Source organism: Globicephala melas, chromosome 12, assembly GCF_963455315.2.
Source record: "Globicephala melas chromosome 12, mGloMel1.2, whole genome shotgun sequence".
Taxonomy (NCBI): domain Eukaryota; kingdom Metazoa; phylum Chordata; class Mammalia; order Artiodactyla; family Delphinidae; genus Globicephala; species Globicephala melas.
Window position 1 is genome coordinate 88,833,765 of NC_083325.1, and position 26,182 is coordinate 88,859,946.

General features: G+C 49.2%; 1 protein-coding gene across 27 annotated transcripts in view; it reads left to right on the plus strand.

The window, feature by feature from the left end:
- MYT1L (myelin transcription factor 1 like) overlaps positions 1–26,182 on the plus strand; it is a 407,540-nt gene that overhangs the window by 232,045 nt on the left and 149,313 nt on the right. For all 27 annotated transcript variants that reach the window (XM_060309910.1, XM_060309903.1, XM_060309902.1 and 24 more), the window contains one exon: positions 21,005–21,161. The gene's annotated coding sequence lies outside the window, so the exon portion shown is untranslated. The remainder of the gene's footprint in view (positions 1–21,004; positions 21,162–26,182) is intronic.

A 26,182-nucleotide genomic window follows, 5' to 3' on the forward strand; every position in this document is an offset into this window, starting at 1 on the left:
GCACAGGGATTTAGGGACTCGACCACACCAGCACTTGTCATCACCTGAACCCCACTATTACTTGTCCCAGACAGGTGACCCCCTCCTTGTAGTTGGAGAAAGAGGTACTTTCGGGTCTCATAGCTGCAGTGACGGTCCCGCAGGCCTGCCAACCACGTTCTGTGCCAGGACGGGGAGAGCCACTGGGGACAGGATGGGGCAGCTCCAGTTCCCGTGCAGTCGAGGGACGGGGCCCACAGAAAACAAGCAAACACACAGAAAGCGACTGCAAGTTGCAGTAAGTCTACTGAGCAGGGGACAGGTAGTGGGTGGAGAAGATGAAGCGCTGCCCCATCCACTCTCACAGGGTGTTTTGGAAACTCCTCTGCTGGGACGACGGCGGTGAGGCTGGGCAGATAGTAGAGGAGAGACTGAGAAAAGTGGGGAGACTTTCAGGCAGAGGGTACCACAGAGACAGGTCAGGACTGTACCAGCTCGTTTGGGGAACCCAGAGAAGATGCTGGAGCCCAGTGGACGCGGGGCAGCGTGGGGTAAAGCAGGTCAGAGGCTGCGGAGGAGCCTTTCCATGCTGCCTTGTCACAGTCAGAAGGGGTCTGACGTCTTAAGGCAATGGAAAACCACTGGTGGGTTTCAAACAAGGCAAAGCCCAGAATGTATTTATATCTCAAATTTGGTACTTAAACAGACTGGAGGTTTGATTGCCAAGGGGCAGGAAGGGAGAGGAGAAGACAATCAGATTATTTCATTGGTCAGGTGAGAGATTATGTAACTTGGACTAAGTGTGTTGATGCAGAGAAAATGATCTAAGATGTGTTTTGGAGATAGAATCGTAAAAACTTGTAGATGTGGGGCTTTGAGAGGAACGGAGGAATGAATAGTGACCCTGTTGCTGATGTGAACAGGCATGTGGACAGACTCTGTTACCTGGATACAGATGACGTCAGGGAGAGAAGCTGGGGTAGGAATGAGGCGCTCCATTCCGGGCCCAAGAAGTTTTGGATCAGACATCACGTTCAGGGTATACATCTAAGTGTGTGAATGTTGGTATTGTGTCGAAACTAACGTTCTTTTCTGAGCTAAATTCCCCTCAGTGTTTGTAGGACTTTTAGAAATCATAGAGAACTTAATAAGCTTTAATCTTTCTATCACATTTTTAAAATGAGGGGAATTGAGCGGCTTATCTGCGGTTATTCAAGTACATAAGGAGAGCCAGGACCAGCCAGGCTCGGGTCTCCCACCCTGTGTGCTCCCCGCTCAGGCACTGAGAACACAGGTGCATTCGTCTGTCGGGACTAAACCCACACTCTGCGTAACCCTCCTCACTTCCACGATGTGACTGTGAATGGAACTGCAAATGCGACACTGAGTCCAGGGCACACAGCGCACCGCCCACCATGGGCCGCCAAGCTGGTCAGGTCACTGAGTCTTTCCAGACATTCCGAATGGGGGACAAAACAGCCAGGACGGTGAATCATCTTCATCCCATAGATCCCCCCACTACCTGCCATCTCTGTTAGAATTTAGTGACTTAAAACCACATTTCTGTAGCCAGGTGAAACCTAGAATATTCTAAAATGCTGATTCCTGGTGTCTCCTTCACATATTGAAAAACGAGGCTGTTTTTCTCTCGATATCAAAGTGCTTTTCACTCAGCAGCCCCGCACTGAGCTTGGCCTCGAGGCCTCGGCGTCCAGGGCGGAGTCCTGTCTCGCTGCCCTGGGACAGAGGCATGAAGGGATGCACGGCCCTTCTTTCGGTACCGGCCACTGCACCCTGGAAGATTCGCCGAATCTGAGTCCCCCACCTGTTCCTAGCGGTTTTTAAAAAGGTGATTAATTGGATCCGACTTGACTCAGTCTTGAGCGTCCCCCCCACCAGGGCCTCCCCCAGCCCCCCCGCGTCTGCTGCTGCATCTCTTCAACATGAGCATCACAGCTGCGAAGGCATCATGACGGTAACCCCACAGGCCCGCGGTGCCCCGGAGCTCAGTGATGCCGACAGGCCACGTCTCTAGAAGCCACGGAAACAAGATTAACCTGTAAAGCTCAGGGTTTGTTTGTTGGAAATTAGTAGCCACACTGTTTATTGGAGCTGGCGATGAAAGGTCCATCATTTCGAAAAGTCAGTCCTACAAATACTTAATACAAAACCAAAGTATTCGAGAAATAGCTACATCCTCGCAACGTGAGACACTAGAAACTAATGCTTTTGTCAGAATTCAATAAAGACGCTATAAATCTGATTCAGCTTCAAAAAGTGAAAACATTGGGGCCATAAGCACCAAACCGTGTAGTCCCTCTGGTTGGAAGTCGAAACAGAGACGTAGCTTAAGGCCGGCCAAATATACAACTAAAATGATATCTAAATCATCCCGGTTCAGACTGTGCCATGGTTTCCCGTTAACTTACAGGATACTTTCAGGGACATTATTACAAGTTCATGAACTTTCACCTCAATATACTTTGGAGGAAACCCACATTTGTAACTCCTGCATAATGTCTAAGGAGATACATTCAGCTCACAAATAACTTTCTAATAAAGCTGAGAAGAAAATATCTTAAACTGGCATGTTTGTTTAAATTATAGTTAAGCCAATTGCTTCCTCTTATTCATTTTCATGAATCTTAGCATCGAGAGCAAAGCCTGGCAAATAGCGGGCATTCCTTTTGTGTTTAGAGTAAAAGACACGCGGATGAGCAGGTGAACACGATAGGTAAGGGTCAAAGATGTTAGAAACAGAATATGCATCTGGATACTTTAAGACATGCTGAGGTGTTCGTGAGCTCATTGTTGCTGTAACTGGTACTCCACCAGAAGATAATTTGTTCTTGGTACCCTTCCTTAGAAGGGAAGAAGTGAGTAATTCAAAAACCTTATGAAATATGCAAATAAGCATGGTTAAGTGTTAGGTAAGCAGTTAGTAAGTCACGGTGAGACTGTGTGTATTTACTTTTCTCTAGTCTTACCCCCAGAAATATGTGTTTGGCCAACATATATCGACACACGAACAATTGTCAGAGGCCAGTAATTTTCTAAATTAGATGCAGTTTCTCCAGTTGTCAGTTTTGAAGATAATTTATGAGATTTCTTTGTAATGAAATAGAACCTAGATTATTTTATGCACATGAAGGTAATTCCAACTCCAAATCATACGAAGCACGGAGAACCAGTTAAGCGGATCTGTAACACATTTGCGTGTGTGTACCCGCGAGCACATCTGTGCATCCGTGCACGTGCATGTGACATGGGCGTGGACACGCATGTGTCAGCTAGGCATTCATGTAATTTACTGTCACTTCAGTCTAAAGTGGAAACGGCTGACTTGGGTAATTACAGGTCTGTAAAAAATCACCTTTCTCCTTTTGGTACGTTTAGAACAGGGTCCTTCGCTCTGAGTTATTGAACACCTAGAAGCTTTTTCAAAAATTCTAGAATACTAGTGTTGAAAAAGACTTTAAAAAACATCAGTTCTAGGGTTCCATTTTACAGATAAGGAAACTGAGGCTCAGAGGGACTTACTCAGAAAGAACCCATTTAATCACCCTCCTCTCAGGGGTGTCCTTGCACACATGCCCCATCACTCTGGCTCAGGTGCTCCTCTTCTGGGTTAATTAACGGTCTGGGTTTCGCCTCCCATTAGACTGCAGGATCCTTGAAGGCTTAGGTGCTTTGCCCTGTGTCCCTGGTAGCTGGCCTGGGCTCCAGTAAGAGCTGAGGAAGGAAAGAAAGCAGGTTTCGTAGCAAACGCAAGGTTAGCAGCCGTGTCTCCAGACAAAGCCTTGTCTTCGTGTTACACCACATGCCTTCCAAGAGCATGTTTTGGAGTCATGATGCTAGCTTTTCTAAACTACACACAAAATATTCCTTCCGTTAAAAAAGTTCCCTAAAGTGTAGACCTTGGATAGAATCTGCCATTTCTGTGGTCCTGCCTGACCTTCCGTCTCTCTTCCTGCTCTTCACATGGCCTCCCTTGCATCACAGATTTACAGCCTCCCTTTCTGTTCATCACTTTCTGACCTTCACAGTGATTGGAGCTACTGGCCCTGTCACTCAGTCCCTTCGATTCTGCCCCATAAATTATCAGCCTCCAGTGGCCACCCAGGTGTGAAGCCCACGCTCCTTATGGGGCACCTGCCCCTCTAGACCCCGGCGCCCCGCAGGGTCTCGGGTCTGGATGGGCTCACACACCGGGCTCACCTCCCCGCCAGACCAAAGGTCTCGCCCTTCTTATTCTCCGAGAGGACGCTCTGTTATGGGCTGAGCGTCGCAATAGATTATTAGGAAAGGGTCTTCTTAACTAACCCAGTGTTATGACCCCAGATATGATAGAAACTCAGTTCTATCAGATGATGAGACTGGCTGCGAGGAAAGCAAGCAAAAGCCATCGTGCCACTATTACCGTCTTCAGTTCCACATTTGCCGTGGCCCTAAGCTCTAGACTAACCATCCGCTCAGCCGCCATTCGTGCGAGCCTCCTTCAGGAGCTCCCTGGGCACGGACACCACTTCTCAGCCCGACCGTTTCAGCTCCGCAGTGACAGTCAGCAATGTCACCTACTTTGCCGTCGTCACAGCTAATGGGAGGGCTGGGTTGGCGAGTTTGGACGCTTTGCTGGTTTTGCCACATTACGTTTCTAAACAACGTCGCTGGTGATTACTTCAAACCTCTCCTGTACATCGCATTCTTTCTTAACTTGTATTCCTAATATACTAACACAGTCAACTCATATCTGACAGCTACTTTTTGTTATATAATCTTAGCGGCACTATTTTACAAGTTGACTCAGTTCACAGGAGTCTACTTAGTACATCCTCCATATAAATATAAAAATGTTCTGCTAGCTGTCATGTACGATAACTTCTGCACTTTCTACCAACCAAATTTTTGACCTTCCTCCGGCGATGACAGGAGAAGTCTGCATATACGTGTGGCTGTGCGTCACCCCGTCCCTCCCTCCAGGGCCTTCGTCCTCTTTGCTCGGCTGGTCATGGCTTGGCCATTCCTGCTCGTGAAAAGCACTCACCATCCCGGCGTAAACTCACAAAGGCTGATCCTGCCCTTCCTAAGGGCGCAGGGGAGTGGGCTTCCTCAGCGCCCACCCACGGGGCTCAGCCAGCAGCAGAGCTCGGGGGAATGAGGGCACTGGGTGCGTGGGTGAGCAGGGGACAGCCAGCACCACACCTGCCCCAGCAGCAGGGATGGTACAGAGGCCACCAGGGGGACCCAGAGGTCCCCACACCTACCGGCCTCGGGTCAGGAGAGACTGACATCCATGATTTAGCAGCGCCCCAGCCATGGGACTTGGCCCGGGGATGTAAGACAGACCACCAGAAGCAGACCCAGGAGGCCAGGGAGAAGCTGCTTTTCACGAAGGCCCTGAGCCTGAGAGAACGTGACCGCTGGGATCCCCCTGGACAGACTCACACACACCTGCTCTCACCCCAGCCCTCCTGATGCTTCCAGTCAGGCCCTTGTCCAGCCCCTCCTGACACCCCCTTCCTCAGCACAGGCAGGGGGAGTCCCTGATTAGCAGGCCCCCAGAAACCCACCCAACCCTCCTCAGGCCTGGTCGGGAGAACAACAGAGGGAACAGAGGTGATCTAACTGTCCCCTGCAGGGAGCCTGGAGAAATACCAACTCCGAGTGACCAAGGGTGTGCGTGGTAGGGAACGTAGGGACGAGACCCCTGCGTGGTTTTGTTCTATCCGTGAAACTGGAACTCAAGCACTAAAGCCTGATGCACAGCGTTGCTCACCGTGGTGCCCGGTAGGTGTCTGAGCACGAGGGCCTGCGTGCTGCCCCTGCTTTAACAGCCAGGGTGTGAGAAGACACCGCCCCCCAGCTGCCAGCCCCTCCATTTCTCCCTGAAGCTCTGCCTGTCTTTGTCCTAATCAGGCATGTAATTGATCGGTTTAGATTTTTGTTTTGCTTCATGTATCTTGTTCTGAATATCAGGTTTGAATATAATTGCCATAGGTCACACTACCTTTTTAAAAAATGTATCCAGTATGCAGGTTTGGGAGCTGGGGGTGACATGAATGTTATATGTAAATTTATGTAAATATATGCTAATGCCCCATTGCAGCCCGTAGGTGAGTGAAGTGGCTGTCACATCCTCACAGGTTAGTTCACCAGGGAGCCCCGAGCACTGCCAGCTCAGGACGACTGCAGCATATTTATGTCCCTGTTGAAAACAGTCCAATAGCTTTTCTCAAAAGATCTCACAATTCCCCCAGACTATTCCTGTTGATGAGAAAAATCACACTGGTGATCTTCCAAGTTATCTGTGCTTTCTTTTATATAGAAATCAGCCTACATGTTTCTTACATTTGCTGGTTTTTAAGCTGGTTTCAAGTCGGTAAATACCACTGGGCGCTTTTCGCTGTGAAACACCGTGCTGGGTAAATGCAGTACAGCTGTCAAGTTCCAGGACCTCGCAGCTCAGTAGGCAGCACTGCAGTGGAGCTGGAACTCGGATCTCCAGAGGGGGATGTTCCACGTAACTGTCGGGTTGGGGGAAACACCCCGGGATTCTAAGCAGAAGGGGCTGCTCAGCTGTGCTCTGCTGAGCCCCACTCAGAGAGCCAGTAAAACCCTGTGCCCCTCACCCCACGTCATCCAGAGTGTCGGACCTTCCATGCATCTTATACGTGGGGTTTTCGCATAAGATTTAAAAGAGAAAAATTTTCCTATGTGAAAGCCAACAAGGCACACAGGATGGTTTAGACTCTAGAAGCTGATGAGGTAGTGCAGCACCGAGACGGTGCGGACCAGGCTCAGGGGGCTGCAGTGGCAACAGGTAGAAGCCAAAGGGGGAATGTCAGAGTCATCTCAGAGCTAAGACAGACTTCAAAGCCTTGCAACCGATTGAAAATTCGCATGGGAGCAAGGAGCGAGTAAACGGTGGTTTTCTGCTCAAAGAAAGGTGACTGAGAAGGTCCGGATGGCGTAGAAGGACCTGGGAGTCAGAATGGCTGGTTGGCAGAGAAAGAAACTAAGTCTGAGGAGCCCCTGGATGTCTGGGTGGGGGAATGGGGCAGACGCTTGAAATTCGGGTGAAATGTGGTAGAAAAACAGGCTCGGAGGTAAACCTTCCCGAGTTGTTTGATTAGAGGTAAAGGTTAAATTCCTGCCGTGAACGAAACCGCCAAGAATGAGACTAGAGGCTCAGGAACAGAACCTTGGGAAGGTCTTAACTTGGGGGTAGGAAGAGCAGCTTGAAAATTAAGAAGTGAATTGCATCAGACACAGAAAGAAGGGGTTTCTAGACCAGTAGGAGGACCCATCGTGTCCAGTGATGCCTGAGAAAGACCCCTGGATCTGGTGGGTTTAAGAAGATCACCTCAGGAAGAGCAGACAAGAGATGCAGTATGTTAATGCTGAGATTACGGTCAAGATCAAGAATTTCAGAATTATTTGAAATTTTTTTGAGGCAAATATTTTTAAATCGATGTAAAATATCTTCTCAGAAGAGAGTCCAAGTTTTCCAGACATGAGGACAGCAAGCTGGCGGTTTGCCCTGACACCTAAGGCAGCAGATCACGTTTAATCTTATCAGGGCTTTACAATTCTCTTCAAAGGAAGGTCTCACCTCAGGAAATACATTCCATGTTGATTCTGATGTTTGTGGTTGAAAGCGTCAGTTACCGTGAGTCTGGACGCTCCTCTGTGTCAGAGACCAGACGGTCCTAGAACCTCCGAGAAGGAGGGAAGACTCACTAGGAACTTTCTCAGCTTCCACGCCACCCAACTACTCGCTGCTCTGCTGTCCAGAAAAAGAACAAAAGAAAACCTGTGTCTTCGGGGCCGGAGACCCCACTCTGCCCGGCCCTTTACCAGATGGTGAAGGGGTAAGTGTCTCGCCTCCACCAGGTCCCTGAGCAGGTGTGGGAACCCCCTCCCACACCTTGAGGGTGTTAAGTACCTCCCTCCACTGGAGAGGGCTTTATACAAGAGCCAGAACTGGTGAAAAACAGGTAAATTGTCCCATAGTTTTGCATGGGAGCACAAACAGACCTCAGGGAATGGAAAACCCTTAGGCAGTCCCCCGCAGCCCCGGGTGAAACGCCCCTCTTTTTACTGGCAGCCCGTGCACAGCTGAGAACCTGATGGGCCGCCCAGGGTGCTCGGGTGTGGTTCAGCCCCTCTCACGAAAGCAGCTGGGGTCCCAGGTCGGGCAGCTCCGCAGAGCACGGCCGGGGCCACAGAAGTGCCTCGGCCCCTGCCCTGTGCTTCCCTGAAAGGCCCCCCTGCTGCCCTTCTCCCCACAACCTCCGGTGACCTGTGCCCTGCTTCTCTCTCCACGCCACGACCCCTTCTTCCTCCGTCCTTCCTTCCGACACTCAGGGATTTACTGCAGACGTCACAATACCTGAGCACTGACTGATTTATCGTAATTTGGGGTTCCAGCTGCAGAGATCTTAATACCCCTTCCAGCCATGGGGAAGGCTCAGACTGACATACAGGGAAATGTGGAAAACAAAGGTAAAAAATGATATTCCAAGATTTACTATTCACTTGCCACATCCCGCTTTTCCACAGAGACAACTGGACAGTTTCTGGGCCCTGATCTGAAGGGAAAAGGGCAATTTGAAATTTTCCCAAAATGCCCCTCATCCTGGAAGGTGGAACCAGGGTGACGGGCCTCAAGGTTGGATGTGGCTATGACCCTCGATCTTCAGCTCCCTCCAGATAAACAGCCCCCAAAGGGATCGTCAGCAGTGGCTTTGAAGTAAGAGCCAGGAGTGGAGTGAGGAGGGTCAGTGCCTTCTTCCCTGGCTCGCAATGTTGTAAACACTTTATCCACCAGGCTGGCCGGGGCAGAGCCTCTGAGAGGGCAGAGCAACGAGACGTGTGCATTTGCTCAGCGGCTTTGACGGTACTGGGCTTAAAGAACAAGATCACTGTCTCACAGTCTGGAGGACGGACTCACGCCGAGACCCCGCTGTGGGCAGGGGTGGCTCCTTTCGAGCCCCGGGGAGTTTGTGTCCTGGGCCCCTCCCCAGCTCCTGGGGGTTTGCTGGAGATCTTCCACATCCTTGGCTTGTAGAATCATCAACCGACCCCTGAATACCGGTCACAGGGCACTCTCCCTGCGTGTGTCTCTGCATCCCCAGTTCCCCGTTTTATAAGAACCCCAGTGAGACTGGATGAGGGCCCACCCTATTCTGTATGACCTCATCCTCCTTTATTTAATCTGCAACGGCTCGGGTTACAAATAAGGTCACATTCTGAGGTCCGGGGGTTAGGATTTCAACCTATGACTTTTCCAGACACAACTCAACCCTAACAATTAGGTGGAGTGAAACAACATTTACAGGAACAACGGTGGCATTGCTTTCACAGCACAGGAAGCTGGTCCTACACGGCCGCGGAGGCTGTTTTCTCTTCCAGACGGTGGGGAAGTCTGCCCAGTCCTCGGCTGCGACAGTGAGCCCTGGCCGTGGGCCACGCGGGCTGCTCCGCCCCAAAGACGAGCTGCCAGGTCTCAGCAGCAGTCGTGCTTTAAGATGAAACATGCCTGGCGTGATCTGGTCACACATGGGTGGATGACCCATCTTCTATCACATTTGACCGATGTGGCCATGTCAGCTTGCGGGCTGAAAAATGGTATTTTTGGATGGATAAGTAAAGATGAAGGTTGACCTTATTCATCAGCACATTGCGTCTGGTTCTGACCCCACAGAAGCTCTGATTCCCCAGAGATTCTCCAGAGGGAAAGGAAAGATTGATGTGTCTCCTACTACAAGTTCTGTCACCTTTCACCTGGTTGAATTTGCATTTCTTCTTATAAAAAGTTATTTTAAATTAATGCTATGGAACTCTGAGTGTGACAAAGGAAAACTACTTTTGCATCAAATAGAGAGGATATTAACCAACCTAGAGCTTACGCTGTCATTTCAGACCACCTGGAGGTGGGTGTCAGAGCTCGTGGGGTGGGACAGGGGCTCTTACCTGTTTGGATATAGAAGAATCCCAGCTCATACCCTGCAAAGTCCTCCCCCGACTTGGAGGGGCCCTGTGTGTTCTCAGTAGAGCTGTGTTGTGGAGTTTCGTGGCAAAGGCAAGCCCTGTTAAGCCAGTATTCAGAGGTTGCTCCGTTTACGACCAAAGCACTGTGCAGAGTGCGTGAGTGAAGCTGGGACACCTGCAGGGCTGTCTGCCCTACGACCCTAAGCCCTGAGGTGGGGAGCACAGCCCGCATCTGCTGACTCTCAGAAGTTTCTGGAAGTACAGTTTGGTGGCTGGCGTTCTACTGCACGAAGACAGAGCTTGTTCGTGGCAGGGTCTCAGGATATTGACACCATCAAAGACACAAGTACAAGCCATATCGCTGGTCCCTCCATGGTCTAAGTGTCAGCAGGTGTCAGACCTGTGGGGAACGGCCTGTTTCCCAAGAGGAGGGACCCGGGCTGCTCTGGGCCGCACTCTGATTCCCAGATGGGGCACCGAGGGCCAGGCACGAGGGGCCTGTTCAGAACTTAACGGGATCACGTGCCCCCTCTTTGAATTCCAACCTCCTGCCATGCTCAGCACAGAAACGAGACCCGTTCTGTGGCATCAGGAGCCGTGAGGACCTGCCCTGCCTGTTTTGTCCCTTTAACCCCAAACCCTTTCTCTCCCTGGGCCTGTGCCCCCTCCCCCTCCATCCTCAACCAGCTACCTCTTCCCTCGGGTTTGACCGCACACACCCCCTAGAGAAGCAGGGCTCCCGACCTGCAAAGAGCCCTCTTGCTGCCCGAGACCCCGGCCACTTCCCTCCCGGGTGTCACCCCTTTGCCCGTTTCCCACCTCCACTCAGAACGCGCAGCGTTACTGCCGCACCGGGCAGACAGCTCACGAGCTCCCAAGCAGGGGGGTCACGGTCCCGGGGCGGCTGCTCCAGGCCACCGTGGTCCCTGGAACCAGGCACATCCTCAAACAGACTTGAGCTGTTTGTGTTTGGGGAGGATTTAGGAAAACATCCTGGGGTAAGTCTTTCACTCAGAGTCGGAAGAGCCGTCTTAATGAAAAGTAGAAGTTACACGAGGAAAGACTGAGTGTCACCCTGTCAACGTCTAAAACAGGCACAAACCGAGCAGAAGGCCAGTGATAACCTGGGGAGAAGTATTTGCTGCGTGAGTAACACAAAAAACATGAATATTCGGAACACATATAGAAACATAATCAGAAAGGTACAGTAAACAACTAAGTCACAGAAGAGGAGAGAGAAACGGCCGTCGGCTCGGGCTCAGTCACCTGTGAAACAAGCGAAGTTCGGTAACGCAGCTACTGCCGACGTGCTGGAAATGTCGCATCCGTACTTTTACTGGTTGTGAATGGATTTGACCGCTTCGAAGGGCAGCTTGCTGGTATCTGCTGAATTTTTAAATGTTGAGAAGTATCAGTCCACGTGCCCGAGGAGGAGACCAGACAAGGTTTAGCAGAGCATCAGTATCTGTTAGTGAAAAACAGGAAGCAATCCGAACGTATATCAAGACGTTTGATCGTTTCATGAACCGTGTGTAGCCGTATTATGGAATAATTACCACTCATCAGGAAATTTGAAGTATAGCTTATTACACCCACGTGGAAATGTTTCCAACGGTAACTGAAAAAAAAAAACTTTGTAGAAGAATGTGTAAGACGTGATCGAATTTATGTTAAAAATGAGTAGTCCTATGCATTTACATATTTGGTAGGCTGACCATGTCTAGGTAAATTGTGTGTTTGTGTGTCTGTGTTTAGATGAGCGTGTTACCGCAGACACAAGCAAAGCTGATAAACATGTTTGTCTCCCTGGAAGGGCCTGAGACGGGAGGGAAAGTCTGGTGGCTAAAAAGGACGTGTTCCAAAATCCACCCCCGCCATCACAGGTATTATCAACATCTGTACTTACTTCTTGCCAGTATTTTTCGTTTCCATGGTGTTTCTGGTTAGGAGCATAGTATACCTGTCCTTTTGCAACCTAATATTTATTTCAAAATTGCATCGTAAGCACTTCAAACAGTGCTACAATTCTTTTTCCGTGGGGAGAAAGGCTTGCAGTGATTGGGCACTGGTTCTGTGCTGGGCATCTTAGCCATTACCTCATTTAAGTTTCCCACCACCTAACGGGCAGGAATTAGCCCACATCATGAAGGGAGCCTGGGACTCAGAGCAGTTGGGTGAACAGACCGAAGAACTGGCCGGCAGCTGGATCGGGGCAGAGCCCAGGGCTGTTTGACAACAATCGACAGTCTCCCCCCTCACTCTGCAGTCGCCCCCTCACTCTGCAGTCTCCCCCCTCACTCTGCAGTCGCCCCCTCACTCTGCAGTCTCCCCCCTCACTCTGCAGTCGCCCCCTCACTCTTCAGTCGCCCCCCTCACTCTGCAGTCTCCCCCCTCACTCTGCAGTCGCCCCCTCACTCTGAAGTCTCCCCCCTCACTCTGCAGTCTCCCCCCTCACTCTGCAGTCGCCCCCTCACTCTGCAGTCTCTCCCCGTCACTCTTCAGTCGCCCCCCTCACTCTGCAGTCGCCCCCTCACTCTGCAGTCACCCCCCTCACTCTGCAGTCGCCCCCTCACTCTGCAGTCTCCCCCCTCACTCTGCAGTCGCCCCCCTCACTCTGCAGTCGCCCCCTTCACTCTGGGAAGCAGATGAATGAGGAACCCCGTCACCGTCCGTGTTGCTGGGAATGAGGCTCCTTTCCATTTTCCACTCTCCTGCATGACGTGTGCGGTGCCGAGAAGGTGGGGAGTGAGTAGGAGGAAGAGGACCGCCTGTGCCAGGTGTGCTCGGGGAGCCGGGCCTCACCTGGTCGATGCGAAGGCTGAGGCCTGCTCCCCAAGGTGACTCAGAGCTGAGTCCTGGAGGCCTCGGAACTGAACAATAACCCGCTCGTCTCCCTCCTGAGACACCGGCTCAGCTCGAAGCCTCAGGTGCCCCCCCGCAGCGCTCCGGCTGCTCGAAATGGAGGGCGGCGCAGCCGCTGGGGGCCTGTGGACTCAATTATCACCACCTCCTTTAAATCGCCATTTAAGCAGGGAGATGCTTTTTAATTGCCGTCTGTGTAGTGAAATCCATACCAAGACAATCAGGGTCTGCTTTAATTGGACGTAACCTGGCTGATAAGCGTAGAACGGCAGAGCTGAGACTGACAGGCCAGGGAATCAGACACTTTGGCCACGTATAGTGCTTGGTTCTATGCGGCTCCATGGTCTCATATCACGTAAATAAATACAGGTGTGTGTATGTATGTATATATGTGTGCATTCTACATTATTATTTTGCTCTTCTCATCCAGCAGGCCAGCTTCTCTCTCCTGATTCTAAGTATTACTTTCTTTTATTGTCTTTTAAACTCTGCCTTCACGCATGTCCCCCACCTCCCCTGGAAGCTGCCTTGCCCATCAGCAGCTGAAATAGCCGCACTAGGGGAGGCGCTGGATTCCCCTTATTTCTCTCCTATGCCCCCAAGGAATTGCCCCGTTGGGTGCCCTGCAGGACGCAGACAGCCCCTGCAGCTGTGGGGCCCTGCAGTGGGTGTCCTGCTTGTCCTGGTCCTAAATTCCCAACAGGCTTGTGTCAGGGCTTAAGAGGCAGGAGGAAGAAGTTCCCTGCTTGTCCGTCCAAGCTCGCGGAGAGCCTTGCTGGCCAGCCTACCCCAGGGGCCGCCCCTGCCCTCCCCACCCCTCCCCCTGACATCCCGCACACCCAGGATCGGACTCTCTCTCCTGTCTTGGCTCTGGGTCCCCTGAGCAATGTCCCTGCTGTGTCCCCAGCGCCCGACAGACACCTGACTCGGACGCAGTCTCCACCCCTAATTGCTGAGGGAGCAAAGTCACTTAATCCTTCCCAGGCTTCATCTGAACCGCAACCAGTGTAAGTGCTGCTTTCTGAGTCGGCCTCTCATCGAAGGATGTGGTGCGTGTCTCTCCACGTCACCAGCCTTTCGTCCACTGTTGTAATTCTTTCTCTCATTCTGGCATCATCTGACTGCGGTGACCACACGGGTGCTGGTACCCCAGCGGGGCTGCTCCACCCTCGTCTGGGTGAGGTGTCATCTGCAGGAGAGGCTAAGGACTAAGGGCTACTTCACAGGACTGTGGAGAGGAAGGGGCGGTTAAATGTCAGGAAGGAGGGGCCCGGGATGCAGCGGCTCCCCCAGTGCAGGAGGGACGGAACCTCCACAGGACCAGCCACAGCCTCCCGCCTCCCCCGCCCCAGCCAGGCTCCCCTGGGCCCTGCAGAGCTGCACACCCTCCAGGATGACTCACCTTCCCGGGGCCCCTTCAGCTGTGAAGAGCTGTGTGGGGATTAATTAAGTGACTGTGAGTAAGGAATGAACTTGGAGGGCTCCCACGAAGGGTGGCTCAGGAGGACATGGGCTGATTATTAAATCCCCACTTTGCCGCTAGATAGAAGCAACTCAACTCTCCCAACTGGCCTGCTCCCAAAGTGCTGCAGGGCACTGCCAGGCGCTGGCGCTGGGCGCCCTGCAGGTGGCCAGCTGGTCTGCCCAAGCCACAGGCACGCCAGGTCTCGGAAGGCAGCGTCACCTGAGCACCTCCCCGCTCGGCCTGTGTGCGGGCTGGCGGCCCTGAGACCGAGGTCCGGCCGGCTTCGCCACAACCAGCTGTGAGCTGGGCCCGACACAGCCCTTCCCCAGGCCTCAGGGGGAGTCCGACTGGCTTACTCCCTAGCGGGGCTGGCACAGTCAGAATCCAACGTGTTGGCCGGCAACAGCCAGGTACACTATCAGGTGCTCTCTGAGAAGCAGTGAACTGGGAGGACAGGGCTGGGAATGGGGAGACCCCAGAATCATACAAGGGAAGCCTCACACCTTAAACCAGGGAGAAAACGCCCCTGGGCCCGAGAGCATCCGGCCCCAGGCGTGGGGGCGGGAATGGGGTGTGCTCGCTGGTGGCTCCTGAGTGCCGGCCCGGGGTGCCTTGTGAATATGTCTAACAGCTTTATGAAGATATAACTCGCCTGCCACAATTTTACACATTTACAGTCCACAGTTCAGTGGGTTTTCGTGTCTTCACAGACAGTGCAATTGTCACCGCAGTCAATTGTAGAACATTTCCATCACTTTGAAAAGTGACCCCATGGACTTCAGCTTTCCCGCCCCACTTCCCACCCTACCCTCTCAGTCCTTAGTCCTAGGAAACTACTAATCTACGTTCTGTCTCCATAAACTTCCGATTCGGGACACAGCATACAAATGGAATCATGCGATATGTGATCTTTATCGACCTGATTCTTACACTCAGCATAACGTGCTCGAGGCTCATCGATGTTGCAGCGTGTGTTGTTCCTGTTTATGACGGATCAATATTCCATATATGAAGAGACCACATCTTATTTTCCATTCATCAGCTGACGGAAATTTAAATGGATTCCATATTTTTGAATATCATGAATACTGCTGCTGAGTACATACTTGTACAAGCTTCTGTGTGTACTTGTTCATTTCTTACCTAAGAGTGGGATTATTGGGTCAGGCAGTACCTTTTTGACTCGTCATCTGAGGACCTGCCTGATTGTTTGCTGACGTGGCTGCGCCATTTGCATTTCCACCACCTGTGCGTGAGGGTTCTGATTTCTCCGCGTTTCCCCGACACTTGTTATTACCTGACTTTCTGAGTCTACCCATCCTCGTGGGTATCGAGTGGTATCTCATCGTGGTACTGATTTGCAATTCTCTGATGACTGATGATGTCAAGGAGTGTCTTGTCATGTGCTTATTGCGATCTGTATATCTTCTTTGGAGAAGTGTTCATTCAGATTCTTTGCCCATTTTTAATTGAATTGTCTTTTTATTACAGAGTTATGAGAGTGCTTTACATATTCTGGATACAAGTCCCTTATCAGATTTATGATTTGCAGATATGTTTTCCCATTCTGTGGGTGTCCTTTTCACTTTTTTAATGGTGTATTTTTAACGCAAAAGATTTTTTTTTTAATTTTGATGAAGTCCAGTTTACCTATTTTGTTGTTGCTGTAGTTGCTTGTGTTTTTGGTGTTATATCTGAGAATCATTTGCCAAATCCAAGGTCGTGAAGATTTACTCTTAGGTTTTCTTCTAAGTTCTTTATAGTTTTATCTCTTACATTTGGGCCTTTGATCCAAGTTGAGTTCATTCTGTTACATGGTGTGAGACAGGGACTCCAATTCATTGTTTTGTGTGGGGATGTCCAGCACCATTTGTTGGAGAGGCTGCCCTTTCCCCTTTGAATGGTCTTGGCGCCCTTGTGAAACTCGGCCGACAAAGATGCATGCGTTTATTTCTGGACTCACGATTCCATTCAACTTGTCTATGTGTCTATCCTTATGCTACTACCACACTATGTTGATGACTATTGTTTGTAGTACATTTTGAAATTGGAAAGTGTGCGTTCTGCTTTGTTTTGTGTGATGTTAGCTGTGGGTATATCTTCTGAGTATTAAAGGTTACAAAGCTCATAGATACCAGAGCTGGGATTCGATCCTTGTTCTTTCCATGGTACCTCATGCCTAGAAGGGACACCTGAGCCATTGTTGGGTATCTCCAGTGATGGGGAAGGTTCACTGCAGGAGCAACTCCATCCTGACCTTCCTGAAGACTCCAAGAGGTACCAGGACTTGACCCAGGGTAACGAACCTGCACGTAGAGAGGCAAGACAGGCCTGTGGCATCACCATGCCTTTCACCCTGAGCAGCGTTAGGTCCTGGTCTAGAAGACAACACCCAACACCTCCAAGCCACCCAACACGGCTTCCACACAGCTGGGCAGAACCTCCCAAGAGAAAGCCAGCCTCCAGCCTACCTGACTCATAACTTCTGGGGTCACCTTGAGCCCCCCCGTTCCATTCTGAATGTCTTCACCTAGATCTGAAGAGCTGGACAGGGAAATGGGGTTTCGTGATTTCCTGCTGCCTCTACGTCCTCCCTGCTGGCACCTTCCACACAGAGAAGCAGCCACAGCGGTGGGAGGGATGGGAGAATCCAGTCAGGACTCCTGCCGGAATGGGCCTGACCATGGCACATTCTCTGTTTTATGCTGTAAATACCCAAAATATGAAAGGAGGGGTTTTGCACCACTTCAAATAGAAGAGAAAGCGAACTGTTACAGTACCATGTAATAATGCAGTTCCTGTCTGAAATAAGAAAAGGTACAAAAGAGAAGACATGAATGGGCTGGGTGAATAAATAAATTTTGTGATAAAAAGAAACACAAGATGTCATAGGAGCACGAAGAGGGCACCTGAGCCAGCCTGGGGGTTGGGGTGCCCCTCAGCTTCTCCCAGAGGATGACAGGGACTGAGTCAAAGGGAGAGAAATGGTCCACCAGAGGCCTGGTCTTAAACCTCTTGTAAAGACAAATAATCACCAAAATAAATGCAAATGTATAACTGTGATAAAAAACAATTTGGGCGTATAAAATAGGATTCTTGAAATTTTAAAATACAATTGAAGAACTCAAAGATAAATTTGAAAAAACCTTCCAAAAGATAGAGAGGAAACAGAAAGAATGAAAACAAAAACAAAAGCCAAGCTCACTAGGATCAACTTATCAGTAGGACACATTAGACAACACAAATCCAGTTGGTGGACATTTTTTTAAAAAACACACAGTAAAGAAAATAAAAAGGGAGAAGTTATCAAAGAAAGGAGAAGCAACTTGTCAGCGACCAGCACGCTTCAGGTCGTGTGTGCACTGAGTGCTGAGCAGTAAGAGTGGAGAACGGATTCCCACAGCGACACATGAGCCCAGGGGGAGGGAGAACTGCTTCTGATGAGAGGTGGCATCAGACTGGCCTCAGCGGCAGAGGCCACGCTGGAGGCCTGGCCTTCTAGTCTCGTGGAAGCAATTTACACTTAGGAAGTCCTGCCTGAGAGCGAAATAAAGACATTTCCTGACATGCAAGATCTCAGAGGGAAACTTTCCTGCAGGTTCTCATTCTGGGAAAAATGCCTGGGCTGAGTGTCAACAAGGCAGAGGAGAAGTCCAGGGAGGAGACTGTCAGGGGGTCTGGAAAATAAACAGCTCCTGTGCCCTGCATCTAGAGGGAGGAAGGGCAGACAGAGCCGTGTGAGGCCTGCTGGGCTCCTTCAACACCCAGCAGTCTCTCTTGCCTTCAGCCTCTCAATACGGATACTTGTAATGCACGTTTTTCAAAAGCAAATAAAAAAAAATAATAGGTCTGAGACCTTGATTTCCTGAAATAAATTTCCCAGAGGGAATTTCTGCCATTGAAAAAGAAACGGACTGGGTCCCAAAGAAGAGGGGTTCAGATCGGTTGTGAACCCTGGAACCACCTGTCAGGGTGCCTGACCCCCCTCGGCTGCTGGGCTGTGGGTGGGACTTGCCTGATCCCTGTGCTGCCCAGGGAGGGAACCTCTGTCTTTGTGCAATAAGTACTCTGCTCGGAGCCACCGGAAGCCGTCCTCGGATTAAATAACGTCGATGTGCAGCTTTCAGGGGACACTTGGCTCTGTGGCATCTCCCACGGGCTCTGTAAGGGACGTGGTCTAACAACTTTGTTGTCACCAGAACACGAAACCCACAGGCGAGTGCGCCGCAGGTTTATGTGACAACTGTAGTCAATAGGAATCTCAAATCTAATTTAATTTATGCCGAGATCAGGAGTTGAACCATAATTAACAGTTTGCTTGTCATTCGTTCATATATAATTTAATTGTTTAATTTTTAAATAGTATGAGCTATTTATATGTATATTTCTGGATAATATTACTCACACTGAGTTGAATATTTGCTGTTTAAAACGTGCTTTTTATAGCTATAGTTTTATAAAATAATTTATTTTAAAAGGCCAGCATCTACATATGTCACCGTATCAAAACTGAGCGTGTTGTCAGTGTATTAACCTGTTTTCATTTGTGTTTTAGTACATTATGTTGTATTATCTCAATTACTGGGGTTTCTTTGATAAATTCAGAGATGGCTATGGAATTTCTATTTTACCCAAACGTACTGCTTTTTGTGTTTTTTCCTTCTGCTCTTTCATCCTTTCTCTTTTTCCTGACACCCCCTCAAAATTAGTTTTTGCATATTTAAGGTTGCAACTGTGTTGATCCTAACTGCGCTATTCTTTCCTTTATTCTTCCTTTGAACTTATGCAGGAATGTCTTACCTATCTTGTTTCATACCGAGTCACGCAAGTCTAGCTGAGTGCAGGCAGGCGAGCCCTCAGTAAATAGTGGTTGAGTTAATTAAAGGCGTCCCTATTTAGGGAGCTGTCTACATCATCATGGTTATAAATGAGAAACTGAAACTCAGAGATATTATGGAGGTATATTAATAAATAGATATACAGTGATAATAATATACAAACATACTACCATTTGCTGAGCATTTACGGTTAGCTAGATCCTTCTTGTATATTATCTACTTTAGATATTGAAAAATTCTAGGAAATAAATGCTTATGAACAACCAGCTCAGGTTATGAGGTAGTAAGTGACAGTGCTTTTGTGACCCAAGTCCATCTGATTCCAAATCTTTTAACCATTAAACATTCTACTGGCTGGTTGGGTCACTTGTGTAACAAGCTGCTCAATTAGATCAAAAATTCCTCCTGTGCGGGTCCACAGGAGCGCTGTCTTCTTTTCTCTCTCTGTCTCTCCCTTCGTTTCTTTTTCTTTTTTCTTTTCTTTGTCTTCCTATCAACAAAGCTGTATTAACCAGCCCCTGGCTGCAGCACCTAAGACAAAGCAGGTGGTCTGGCTGCTCCAGAGTCACGAGGACTCGAGGGCTGAGCCCGGAGACAGATGAACTGGGAAAATTTAGGGGAAGTTATTAAATCCCAAGGAGGAGGTGGGGAGACATTCTTTGTTCTAAATGGCAAACGTGAAAAGCAGAAAGACAAATCTGGTCTAATTCCTTTCTCTTTCTGGGAATTTATGAGTTTAAATCTTCTGTGGTTTACGTCCTTGTGTTCCTAGCAAGACACACATGAGCAAACTCTTAGTCCTTGTCTGTGTGGAGCAAATCAGGCCTTGGGAAGATTAAGTGTTCAAGGAAAGGATTTACAGCTCAGCCCTAAGTGTGGATGGGAGCACACAGGGCAGCTGGTTCCCAGGTAACAGGAAGGATGGCTGAGTTCCAAGGACAATGGACTCCCGCTCAATGCCTCCCGCTCCTTCTTATTTGACTCGACTATCTAATTTCCTGTAGTTCAAATGAGGAATTACAACGAAAGTTGATGTCATACCTCAGCATTTTGCTGGTTGTCTGTGATAAGCTGGTTATCCGAAATGTCAGCGCCCAGAGGTTTTCATTCCAGCCAACCGCGTGAGCAAGAGGCACTGGACCCTTTGGAACGAATGAACCCACGTGAATGAACAGCCACAGCAACTGCTGCGGCAAAGCACCCAGAGTCGCCACTCCAAGGCTCGCGCAGGACTCTGGGACTCAGGCTCCCGGCCCTGGGTCTCAGCCCCTCCGGTTCTCCTGGTGGGGGCGGGGGGTGGGGGGGTGTGGACAGCCCGGCTGCACTGGAAAGAGTCCTAGATTTGGCAGCAAGAGGGTGCAGTTTCCCGTATGACTCTCCCGCTGGCTACCTGGGTAGCTTTGAGCAAATATCTCAACCTCTCTGTCAGTTTCTTCATTCAGAAAGTCACCATAGTTTGGTTGATGGATAAATAACATACTGGATAAGGTGTTGTAAAGTCATCTAGCTCCACAAACGTTATGGAGGCCAGCCTGGAGGGATGCTGGTCCCCCGTACCAAGAGTTCTCGAACCTCCTCAGGTAGGGCAGAGTGTTCCACAGTCTGCGCAGCTGACTTGGCTGGCAGGGAACAAGTCTTCCCACATGGAACCCAGGGAAGACCCTTTCTCGGAGACAAAGCAGCGGCCCCAAGTCCAGGAGAGAAATTCTCAAGGGCACCGTTGTATGTGGGGAGGACAGAAGATGTGCTCCCTGGGGAAAGCAGGAGGGTCCATGGTCACTGCCGAGGGCATGTTCTCTAATCACGCTGCTTCCTGGTGTCGTCATGAAATCAACAGGTGGTTTACCCTGTGGTCCCTGTTTTGCAGATGGAGAAATCGAGGCACCGAGAAATTAAGTGACTTCGCCGCAGTCACAGGCTGGGGAGGACCCGGATTAGAACTTAGAGAGAACTTGACTCTGGGCCTGTGTCCTGCCCACAGAGTCACGCTGCCTCCGTTCCTAGGAGAGAAGACTTCCTGCAAGGTAACCCCCTGACCCCGCCCCACCAGCTGCGAGTGGTCCATGAGGAGGCCGTGCACTGCGCGTGCGTGGACCGCTGTCAGCGCGGATGTCTGCTCTAGGCCGTTGTCGGCAAAGTGCGTCCTTCCGTGGTCACTACGGCTGCCCGCTCCCCGACCTCCGCGGCCCCGTCGCCCCAGGTGCCCTCGTCCCGCCCCGATGTGTCTCCACGGCCTCCTCTTCAAGGCCTTTGTTTCATCCTCGTCTTCTCCTCTTTACGCATCTACCACCCCCGCCCCCCATGGGCTGACCAGCCCTATCCCAGGGGTTTAGAAAAGAGAGAGAAGCTCCCTTCAACCCTCCCCGAGCTCTTGTCTCACCCCTGGGCCCGTGAGGGCAGGCCTGGAGGGGCCCCCTTCGTGGCCTGTCCACTGCACGTCTGTGGGCCTCCGGCCTGCAGTCCCACCCTTCTCCTGGGACTTGTCTCAGAAATCCACCACCCGTCTCCTGAGACCAAGCCCAGGCCACATCAGGGGTCAGAGGGGTCACCAGCCCGGCATCCCACCATCCCAGGGATGAAACTTCCCCACACTGACCCGCGGCCACCTGACTACTTCCCAATGTGGTCAGTGTCAGGAAGGCGGACTGCACGCAGTGCCCCCTCGCACCCTGGGGTCCCAACTCAATACTCCTTCCCCCCAACATCCTTCTAGAGCTTTCTCTCACTTTCTGTTATGTGCTGTTTCTTTAGCTTCTCTTCCTACCATTTGGGTGACTTTTCTTTTGCGGGTACATTTACTTCGATCTCTGAAAGCTCCTTGAGGTGAGGGGTGCGTCTCGTCTGGTGTTTTCCTCCCGCTGAGATGGACGCATGAGGTCGCAGGACCAGTCAGGACACAACGTCCCTCCTTGCGTGGGCACGTGGGCACAGCACTCCACAGTTTAAAGAGCCCCAGGCGATCCTGAGTTTTCACACCCATCCGACCCTGCACTGAGCTCGCAGGAAGACACTCCTCTCACTGCGCAGTTTGTACAGACGACCAGCTGAGTCTTGAAGGGTGAAAACGTGCAGTAAGTGGGAGAAACTAAGTGCCAAGCCCAGGCCTTTCCCTCTAAATTCATATATCTTTTGCCTATTCAATAATTTCCAAGGTATTTTAATTTCTGGAAATTTTCAGTGAATTGTGTATTTCGTCTCCCCTGAACACAAACTTGGTTCACAGATTACACCTTCTCTCACTTGTAGATGTAAGCTTCTCTAATTTTTCTGTTCTTTATCCATTTAGTAGTGTTCCCCCCCAAAAAAAGAGTAAAATAATTTTATAAAAACTGGATTTTAAAAAAATTTATAAACTAAAAAAATCACTCAGGTAGTTTCAAATCTTTATATAAATGAACATTTTTATTAATTGTTATGATGTCATAACATGTTTGAATCTTTGAATTTTATTTTTCGTGCCACTTCATCAAAATTTAAATTGGGAAGAAAGTTGGAAAATGCTGAGTATAGACCAGGTACATAGTCCCAGAAGCAGACTTAGATCTGCTTGTGAGTACAGAACATTATCGACTATTTGTTCAAGGCAGTTTTCTCATCACATTGGTGGTTTTGTCACTGTCAGAAAGGGATGTGTCGTCTCTCCTTTTTTGCTCCCACCCAAGGGGCCTGTCTGGCTGAGGCAGGCGTTAATTAGACAAAGGAGCATCGTTCTTGGCCAGTTCACAAACACAGAGCCCAGGATATAGAACAGACCCCAGAAGTGGGCCAGACATGCCAGGCGGGAGGAGCCTGTGCCCATCGACGTCATGAGGGGCTGAGCCCGGAGAAGGCCCAGGGGACCGGGGTCCACTGGTGGGCAGGCTGAGGACATCCAGGAGACGGGGCTGAGTGGGGAAGGCACGCCGGCCATAGAGTGCTGGGACTCTGTCCACATGACCGTGGGATGGCCTGCGTTGTGTGCTTCTGTTTGGGAAAAACACCACTAGCAAGGAAAAAAAAGAAAATACTTGCAACAGATGAGATGGGCAAAGGGGTTAACACCTTAAACATACAAAGAGCTATTACGAATTGATGTGAAAATTTTTAAAAGAAGAAAAATAGGCAAAGGGTGAGAATAAGAACTTCCTAGCAGGGGAAACTTAGGAGGCTGAATCTGGCTAATACTGACCCTCATTCTTGGTTGGAGAAGGAAAAATGTAAGCAACCAAGTGACAGGTAACTTCACTCAGTAAAAATAACAGACTGGTGGGACCCATTGGAGATAAGTGCTTAGATAATGGGCATAATCATACTTTACTAACGAGTGCATGGAGTTTTACATTTTCTAACAGTACTGACAATATCTTTTAAGAAAACCATATTATGGAAATGTGTACAGAGATGTGTGTGATATTTATGGCACCTTTTTATAGTGGAATAAAACAAATAAATGAAATACAACAACCTAACTATCCATTGGTAGGGGAATTTACAGAGATGGTTGGATACATTTTTGGCTGCAGAATACTATGTAGCCATTCAAAAAATGAGTGTAACAAAAATAAACTCAGAATGGCTTAAAGACAAACATAAGACATGACACCATAAAATTCCTAGAAGAGATCATAGGCAAAACATTCTCTGACATAAATTGTACCGATGTTTTCTTAGGTCAGTTTCCCGAGGCAATAGAGATAAAAACAAAAATAAATAAATGGGACCCAATCAAACTTACAAGGTTTTGCACAGCAAAGGAAACCATAAAAAAAAAAAAAAAAGGAAAAGACAACCTACAGAATGGGAGAAAATATTTGCAAACAATGTAACTGACAAGGGCTTAATCTCCAAAATATACAAACAGAACATCTCATACAACTCAACAACCAAAAAACAAACAACCCAATCCAAAAATAGGCAGAAGACCTAAACAGACATTTCTACAAAGAAGTCAATAGGCATATGAAAAGATGCTCAACATTGCTAATTACTAGAGAAATGCAGATCAAAACTTCAATGAGGTATCACCTCACACCAGTCAGAATGGCCATCATTAAACAGTCTACAAATAACAGATGCTGGACAGGGTTTGGAGAACAGGGAACCCTCCTACACTGTTGGTGGGAACGTAAGTTGGTGTAGCCACTGTGGAAAACGGTATGGAGGTTCCTCAGAAAACTAAAAATAGAGTCACCACATGATCCCGCAATCCCACGCCTGGGCTTATGTCTGGACAAAACTATAATTAAAAAGATACATTCACCCCTATGTTCATAGCAGCACTATTCGCAATAGCCAAGACATGGAAACAGCCTAAATGTCCATCAACAGAGGAATGGATAAAAAAGATGAGGTACATATATACGATGGAATACTACTCAGCCATAGAAAAGAATGAAATAAGGCCATTTGCAGCAACACGGATGGACCTCGAGATTATCATACTAAGTGACGTAAGCCAGACAGAGAAAGACAAATATCACATGCTATCACTTACAAGTGAAATCTTAAATACGACACAAATGAACCTATCTATAAAACAGAAACAAAATCACAGACATAGAGAACAGACTCGTGGTTGCCAAGGGTAGTGTGGGGAGTTGGGGGAGGGATGGAGTGGGAGGTTGGGGTGAGCAGAGGTAAGTTATTATATATACTATAGATAAACACCAAGGTCCTACTGCATAGCACAGGGAACTATATTCAGTATCCTATGATAAACCATAAAGGAAAAGACTATTAAAAAAAGAAAAGACTGTAAATATATATATGCATAACTGAATCACTTTGCTATACAGCAGAAATTAACACAACATTGTAAATCAACTATATTTCAGTTAAAAAAATATTGAGTGTAAGCCACGGGCATTGACCTGGTAAGATAGCTGTGATTTTAAATAAGTGAAGAATAGCAACGCAAAGAAAAGTTTGTGCAAATGGAGCCGCCTTTTATAAACGATAAGCGTATGAAGGGAAAGCTGCTCCATTCATATTATGTTTCCAGAGTAGAGAGAAGGTTAGTAATCTTGGGATGAGGAAGTTGGATGAAGAGACTATAGCTGTTGCTGTATCCCCACCGCAGAGCTGATGTGTCGCTGTACTTCTTTTGATTTTTTTCAACCCATTAATGTAGAAGAAGGGAAGAAAAGGAAGGCAGGCATTGTTGCTCAGACTTAAGGAAGTCAACGGGAAATTTTCTGCATTCCTAAGCCAGAGAATTACATGATGGAAATAGGGTAGCATCACGGCTGTGCATGTAACAGGTTGACAAGGGGACAGGCCTCTAGGAGAGGATGGCAGTGAGTCGGTCTTAAAAGGTAAGGACTTAAACAGGTGCGGTATCCAGGGAGATGGAAAGAAGTGGGAAAAAAATACAATGGCAAAGAGTGGAACGTGATAAATGACTTGATGGAGAAACGAAGACTAGGAAAGGCCGAATATGATCTTAAGGTTTCAGACTGAAAGAATGACCCCTTCCTTTGGTCCGTAAACAACCACTGAGAAAGTGGACCGATTCTAGGCTTTCACAGGCTCCCTCCTCCCAAGACCTTACAAGACAGGCAGGAACGCCTTCTGACCATGGTGCAGAGAAACAAACCTCCAAGGAAGAAACGTACACGATGGTGAGGGTGTATGAGGCTGCTTTTCAGATGAATCCGCTGTGAGATGACCATACCCTGGAAGCAGCCAGAGCGTGGACTCGAGGTTGAAACGAGAGGTCAGAACTAGAGACGCTGGCTTGAGCTGTGGCAGCAGGGCAGTGGACACCTCCGCCCTGGGCGCGTGTGGACCTGAGGGACCGGACAGGAGCCAGTGATCCGGGGAAAGGGGGCCGTAGCGTGAGTGTCTGCTGAGGGATGAGACAGATCGGCTTTGGGGAGTCAGGGAACAGGCCCCAGTGACCTCAGAAGCGGGTTCCAGAAGTGACGTCCTCCGGTGGCTGGGAGAAAGGCCACTGCTGAAGAAGTTTCACAGCTAAGGAGAGATGGGACCGTCACCAAAGTCAGCAGGCCGGGTGGGGGTCCTGAGCCGAAGGGAAGCAGGAGGGCCCGTGAGAGGAACAGGTTAA